Source organism: Nelumbo nucifera, chromosome 2 (genome assembly GCF_055504915.1).
Source record: "Nelumbo nucifera cultivar China Antique chromosome 2, China Antique-T2T, whole genome shotgun sequence".
Lineage (NCBI taxonomy): Eukaryota > Viridiplantae > Streptophyta > Magnoliopsida > Proteales > Nelumbonaceae > Nelumbo > Nelumbo nucifera.
The window spans coordinates 102709462-102717664 of record NC_142650.1 but is presented as its reverse complement, the minus strand read 5'-3'; the positions used below and the strand labels follow the sequence as shown (position 1 = coordinate 102717664).

General features: G+C 39.4%; 1 pseudogene; it reads left to right on the top strand.

Annotated features, from left to right (window-relative positions):
- The first annotated feature begins 1451 nt into the window (after positions 1 to 1451).
- Positions 1452 to 2909, top strand: LOC104587503 (pentatricopeptide repeat-containing protein At4g21065 pseudogene; annotated as a pseudogene).
- The last annotated feature ends 5294 nt before the right edge of the window (positions 2910 to 8203 follow it).

The window sequence follows — 8203 nt, the reverse complement described above, 5'->3', positions numbered from 1 at the left end:
GAATAGGTTTTAATCTCTAACATGTCCCCTCATATGAGAGCCCATTGGACTTGAAGCATGGACAGCACCGGCCCACCCATACCTTATGCTGAAACTTAATAAATTATAATGGGGGTGATAAGAATTGAGCACTAGACCACTTGGTCAAAGTGGCTCTGATACCAACTCAATAAAACATTCAACCTACAAGCTTAAGCTGTTAAGTGAGGTCCTTGAATAGGTTTTAATCTCTAACAGGGACAAATTAACAAGAGATTAATAGGCTCCATTAAAGCTGGAGCTGCAAACCTTCTTGGGTATAGAGGTCCAGTTTTCTAACGGACGGGCTTGTGATGACATCTTCTGCTAAATACAAGGAAAAAGTTAAGACTGATCATCGATAAGCAGCGCCATCTCCTTGTTGCCTTTGAATATCGTGGACACATGCCACTAGGGTCGTGTTGCAGTGGGACTGAAGACGGTCTTGAAGACCAACCCAGTATGTCTTTGTGAGCCCAGTTTGGTGTTACTTTGAATCAGACCAAAGCCGTGGGGCTTCCTACCGCATGTGGGGTCTCTACTCCTATCAGCAATTCGTGTCGAAGGAGTACAAATGCAAATATGTAGAATACAAATAAATCTTACATTTTGTATGCATTTGCACTCTTTCAAAACTGAGCCTAAGTTTTCAAAATAAGTGGACGTTATATTCAAACTTTGCTAGGAAACTGTGTAATCAGCTTATCTCACCTTCAATGTAATTAACCCATTGACAGGTTAATTCTAGTTTCTAAAATTTTTCATGGGTTTTATTTTAAAAATTTGAGGAATAGTTGAGGGCAAATATGATATTTTATTTTTTTGTGATATTAATTGTGACAAAGTTTAAAGTATTTTAAGACAATATGTAAATAGTAAGTGCAGAGTTAGTCAATTTTTTAAACCATAGGAGTATTTTAAGAAATTTGCACAAAGAAAAGAGTTTGTAGCAGGTTGAGATGGTGCTCTCTCAACCATAAAAAACAAACTCAATGAAAACACATATCAATCCATATGCCCCATACGTGTCAAGCCCAACTAAATATAGTATATATTTGAAACCATGGATGTTTATTTACTAAACATTTTGCACTTGATTTATTTAAAAATTTGAGAAAAACAATAATGAACTTATTTATTGACACTTAGGCGTTATTAGGCACCACATCATCAAAATAGTGAATGTTACCTACCCATTGAGAGAAGCACTAAAATAAAACTTCCTCATAGCATATTATTATGCCAATTATTAGTTATGACTCCTCCAACTTCTGTTGAGAAGAGTGCACCCCCCATGAGATTGTGATGGGAATTGCAAACAGACTAAGAGAGAAGCACTGTTACAAACATCCTCATAGCATATTATTATGCCAATTATTAGTTATGACTCCTCCAACTTCTGTTGAGAAGAGTGCACCCCCCATGAGATTGTGATGGGAATTGCAGACAGACTAAGGAGGTGCTTACCCATGCTAGATTGCATCACCAACATGCTCCACCTTCAACAACTCCACGCCCATATCATCAAAACAGCCATGGACACAAACCCATTAGCTCTCCACAAGCTCCTGGCCTTCTTATCCATTGCTGATAATGGTGACTTAAACTACGCTTGTCTAATGCTAACCCACGTCGAGAATCCAGCCCATTTCATGTGGAATACCATAATTCGAGGATTTTCACAGAGTCAAGAACCCGAAAAGGCTCTCCTCTGGTACTCTATAATGACAAATAAAGGAGGTGTTGGTGTTCTGCCAGATAAATTCACATTCCCTTTTCTACTCAAAGCTTGTTCAAGATTGTTGGATCTAAGAACAGGCCAACAAGTGCATTGCCAGATTGTGAAGCTCGGGCTTTTGCTTGATTTACACGTCGAGTCAAGTCTTTTGTACTTCTATACAAGTTGTGGAGAATTGGACCTTGCTAAAACCATCTTCTATGGACTTGGGTACAGAAGTTTTGTGACATGGAATTCTATGATCTCTGGTTGTGTAAGGAGTGAGAGATGGAGGGAAGCTTTGAGAATTTTTTGTCAAATGAGGTTGGATAATCAGAGCCCTGATCAGTTCAGCTTAGTTAGCGTTGCTTCAGCTTGTGCTAATATAGGGGCAGTGTTCTTGGGTAAATGGGTTCATGGTCTTGCTTGTAGAAGTGGGTTCTGTGAGGTGGTTCCCTTGGGCAATGCACTAGTCGACATGTATGGGAAATGTGGCAGCTTCGTCGATGCATGCAAGTTGTTTGATGAGATGGCTGTGAGAACCATTGTTTCATGGAGCACCATGATCGATGTATGTGCCATGCACGGGCGCGGTACACATGCACTCTACTTGTTAAATGAGATGAAAAGAGTTGGCATCAGGCCAGATGACATGACCTTCACCAGCATCTTATGTGCGTGTAGTCATTCAGGACTGTTGCAAGAGGGGAAGATGTGGTTTGATAGAATGATCAGGGATTATGGAGTTGAGCCTAAGGTCCAACACTATGGATGTATGGTTGAGCTTCTGGGGAAGGCGGGGCAAATAGAGGAGGCTTATAGTCTTATTAGTGAAATGCCCATTGAGCCGGATGCTGCTGTTTGGCGATCATTGGTGGGTGCTTGTCTGTTCCATGGGGACCTCAAGTTGGCAGAGATAGCAGCTGGTCGATTAAGGTTGCTGGATCCTGATGATGCAGGGGATCTGGTAATGTTGTCGAATGTGTTTGCAACTTCAGAAAGATGGGGTGATGTGGAGAGGCTCAGGAGAGGAGCTAGAAAGAGCTTTGGTTATAGTTTTATTGAAGTAAATAATGTGGTTCATGAGTTTGTAACCAGAGACACATCACACCCTCAAGCTTGTTCAATTTATTTGTTGATGGATCAAATGGTAGGGCAACTTAGATGGCTTTGACATGTTCTAAGTTCCTTCACAATATTTAACAGTTTCGTGAGCTGGGAATACAAAAGGCCTTGAGGCTTCATCCATGGAGCCCCTTTCAAGTTTCGATCCATTATCAAAGTAATGCCTTCCTCCTTTTAAACCTCGTGTGCTTTTAAGGCCAATCCATGCCCCTCTTAAAGAATGCATTTATGGTGTTATTTGGAGACGGGTTAGGAAATAGGTTAACTGCCCAATGAAGATAAGAATTTTAGACAAAATCATGTGAATATAAGATCCCTTCTTTCACATATTTTGAACTAGATTGATGACCCATTTGTTGAGGAGCCCCATAATAAGTCTGGGACCTTTTAAAATTTTAAAAGTATTTGTGTGTCGATGTATCCAAACATATTTGGATACACTGATATGGGGCGTATAGTATCGACATTTTAATCAATGGATTAACCTCCCCTTCCCCAACTCAAGCCCCTTTCCTGTAATACCAAAGAAAAAAGGCACAACTTGTTTTCAAAAGGGTTACTCGATTAATCTGTTGTTATTTGTTGTTTTTGTTTAAGCCTACTTTGGTTTATTCATGGATCTCTAGACACCATTTTCTCTCTCACCATCCATGTTCATATATACAAGTATACTGAAACAGGTATATAAACATGCTTTGGGAAACAAAACCGTAAATGCTCTTTCCATGATTTAAGCACATAACCTGAACAATATGTCAGAAATAAATTTCTTAACCATTTCTCCCAAGAACAAATTGTTAAGATGCTTCAGTTGAATATGTTATAACTTTTTGAAATATAATAATAAAAATGATTGAAATTTCATTCATTAAACCAATCTCATCCTTCAACCAAATGGTTACATATACAAAAACAGGAAAATGTAAAAAAAAAAAAAAAAATAGAGGTGAAAAGGACACGGAGGAAGAAAGTAGAGTTAAAAAGCTTAGCAATCGCCAATTGCTAAAAATCAAAATAAGAAAAAACAAATTTCAATTTTGATGCAAATTATTTCTTCCTTGAATGGTGAAGTATTATAACCCAAAGGTGGTAAAAAAAAAACTTATGATGGTTAGACATGTGTATATTGAAGGAAATCTATACCATCAATAAAGAAAAAAGATAACATATACAAGTTGAAGGGTATAGAAGGGTTAGGAGGCAGCCAAGAGAGGCATGGAGTGAAATAGTGAGAAATGGAAAAGACTTCTACTAGCCAATCCTTTCTATTATTCTTGAGCCCATGAATCAAAGCACTATTGTTGTTTTCCACCATGCCTCAGACCTTCTAAGCTTCAAAGTAAAGAGCAAGACTTCCTTGAGAGATAATCGAACCTAGAAACCACCTTCATTCTCCATCTCTAGCTACCACCAAGGCTCATAGCCTCTCTCCCCTTTGAATCTCATCAACCCCTATATCACCAATATTGGAAAAGGCAACTCAAGTGGATTTTCTCTCCACATTTAGATATAGGAATAGAAGGTTGATGCAAAGAAAGAAATTCCTTTCCTCATAATTTTTGACAATCCTAAGTTGACACAAACCCACTTCTAATCCAAAATAACTGGTGCATTTGGTATACATAAAAACAAATTGGTTTTTAGAACACACAAAAAATAAAAATAAACATAAAATAGAAGCATGTTCTTGGTTGTATATGTGTGTCTTTTTTGTTTCAGTTTACTTGAGTTTTTATTTTTTAAATACCCCTAAGTTTACTCCAGGTGGAAGGGCGGCCGCCTAAGAATTTTATTAAACATTATCAAAAGGGAGGCAAGTCAATACAGGGGGGGACAAAACCAACTTTGCCTTGAAACACAACAATAGAATGCACAACCTCACCTTCTCATCCTAACTTAATACAAGGCTCAAAAAATAGAAAAAAAAAACAAAAACCAATCATAAACCAACAAGCCCGTTAACCTACACGAAGAGACAAAATACCAAAATAGTCTTCTTTAAGCAACAACATTGCCTCTCTTGAAACCTTTTTGATGGAATTGTAAGCATAAAAGTTTTCTTCATTGATACCCTTATTATCAAACAAGGTGGCACATTTGTTGTCTTCTCTTAATGTATGAAAAAAGGAATTATCATTTCTTGAGTTTATGGTTTGAAAAACATATTTTCATCCAATAATCTGTTAATGCATTTCATAGAACATTTAATATATGTGCTCCAAAATTTGTTTTCTTTTAAAAGGAATGATCATTTTGGTGGTTTTAAACACATGAATTGTTTTTTTTTTAACAAAACCAACCTAGTTTTGCTTCTCAAAAAACAAAAACACAATTTAAGAACATGCCAATGTTTAAAGTATTGATATGTATCAACCAATATAACCTGAAATATATTGTATTTGAAGTCTATTTGCACATATATGGAACACTAGAATGGCATAGTTTTGCTACCATTTTACCCATGTCCACGAGTATAGAATGATATGCCCTGGGATATATTATACATCAATGTGTATCCATTAGACAAGATAATACAAGTTGATATACAAACCATGACCCAATATATAGACCCGTTTTAAATTTTTAATCCAAGTCACTCATTAACTCACACCACCCCCATTAACTGACCCTATTAACTCCACTTCCACCCCATTAACTCACACTTTCAAGTCTCCTAATTTAAGGGTTCGCATCTGCCCCCCCCCCCCACCCCACATACTTGCCCCCCAAAAATGTCCCACAAAACCGGAATGCGACGCGTGTCATGACACACACGCATTAAGCGGGACCCATGTGGAACCCATTTCATGTCGTGAAATGCACCTCTGTTAATTCCTCTATTTCCCAAAAGTGTTTCTTCTCCCATATTTCTCCATTCTACTTTGAACTGAAACTCTTGGCGTCGGCCCCCTTTCTTAACCCACTCACCGAAGATTAACCTGGTCGAGTTCCGCCGGTCGATGCCGACGACCATACCGGCAGGAGGTAAGTACTCTATAAGTTTTTTCATTTCTTATATTTTTTTTCTCATTCATTATCTAACATTCACAGATCTGAACCCGCCGGAGTGGGAGCCTCCTGATGCTGTTTCAAACCCTTGACACCCCCGGAATTCGAAAGCCCTCCAAAATTCGAAACTCTCCGAAATTTGAGCTTTGACTTGAGGTGCTTGGCCATGGTTGGAACAGCTTGGGAGGAAGAGTGGAAGTTGTGCAACGATGACGGCTTTGTTTACAAGAGAAAGAAAAGAAGACAAGATTATATTATTGCTGCTGCACCACCAGTACCGGCTTCTGATCTAGTGGTGGAGCAGAGGCATCAGAGGGAGTGGAAGAAGAAGATGCTGTTGAAGCTGAGAGATCAGTTGCGACAAATGAATTTGATCACAATTCCCTTTATAATGATTGCCATGTATTCTCTCATGAAATATTAAAGGTTCTTTGTCAATATTCTGTCTCTCTTTATTAGTATCGACACTATAATACGATCTCTCTCTCTCTCTCTCTCTCTCTCTCGAAAGAGGCAGTTGGTTTTAGCAATGGTAAAAATTTTTAAGTCTTAGGCTTCATTTGCCTTTCCTTATTTCAAGGACTTACCTCTTTTTGGCGTTGGGGGCATTTTAACCGCAAAAAGGAGTCCTTAAAACAAGGAATGCCAAATGCAGCCTTAGACCTGGAAGCCATATCTGCAGATATCATGTAACAGCAATGGAAAGCAAAGATTTAAAGGAGCATCAGTGCTGATGAGAGTGTATATCTACTAAGTACTTGCTACACAACACTATGACTCCTGCTACTACAGATATACAGATAAATATACATTGCCTTGCTACAACAGTAGAAATACTGCTGGCCTTTGGTTATTACTAAAATCCCTCTTCCAGACATAGCAGCTACTACAGACCCGCTCAAGTTGCAGAGGGTTTTAGAAAATGATTGATAGGACCAACTACTGAAAGAACTCAGACCTCTGGCTTCTCTCTTTATAATCCTGCTCCCGAACTTCATCTGACGTAAATTGCTCCATCCTGCATCAACACAATGTTATGGATGCATTCATCGGAAAGACGTACCATCGCCGCCGACAGCGATAGGATCCTGACCCACCACCAGATTAGATTAGATCATCTTGCTTGTTCTTATCTTATTCTATTGCTCTTATCTTATCTTGTTAGTAAGTTATCAGATTAGGATTAGATTATCTTATTATCATATTAGGATTAGTTTATCTTGTTATCAGATTAGGATTAGTTTATCTTATTATCATATTAGGATTAGCTTATCTTATCCTTAGCAAGATAGAATTGGAAGTCTCCCTATTCAGCAAGGAGACTCCCTAAGATTAGGACTCTTGTAATCTCCTATTTAAGGAGACACCATTATCGAATGAAGGATCGGATATTCAGTTAAAGAAGTGAGTTAGGAGAGTTGGTGATCTCTTGAACAAATCACCAAGGCGCCAAGATAGGTTCATCAAGAGCAGGAAGGAACAAGGGAAAACATGAGTTTTTCCCTGTGGACCGACCCGTGACGAGATCCTATTTCCGGGCCCATAACAACATGGTATCAGAGCAAGGCGTCATGGGTGATCTGGAGCAGCTATCATCCAGGGTCCACGAACTGGAGCATAGGCTCGTGGAAACCCGCGTGGAGGTTCGTGAGGTTAAAGACGATGTCCGGGAGCTGCGATGTTTACTGGAATCGTATTTCTCTAACAAGGAGAGGAATCCAGAAGGGGTTGTAACCACAAACAACCGCTGACCAGACTTGGCGGAGTCGTCCGGCGAACAGCAAGTCATCGCCCCAGTAGCCGCAGTCATACCCAAGTACAGCAGGCTGGAGTTCTCTTCATACAACGGCGTCGAAGATCCTTTGGGATGGCTGTATCGCTGTGAGCAGTTTTTCTGGAATCAACGGACAGATGACAGGGATAAGGCTGATCCTGAAACTGATGAGGTTTATGCACAGATGGCTCTTCAACCTGTAAATAAATATGACAAGGAAGCATTATTGGCATCGGACATGGGGCTCAAGCAAAGCAAGCAACCCATTGAGTTCTTTTGCAAAACACTTACAGCTAGTGATATGAGCACTCATGGTGGATTTTCTGTACCTCGCCGGGCAGCAGAGAAGATCTTCTCACCTCCATTTTCAGGTCAAAACTCCTTAGACAATCAGGGATGCCAGATAGTGAATCTGACGTAGAGAATGTTTTCAAGAGGGTGATGCCTTGGCTTGCAGATGCTTTTGGCATGAAGGATACTCAGAGCCCAATCTTCCCTGGCTTGAGTCTGATCCAATGGATGAATATGTAGCAGAATCCTCAGTTTTTAGTTGCTCAGTC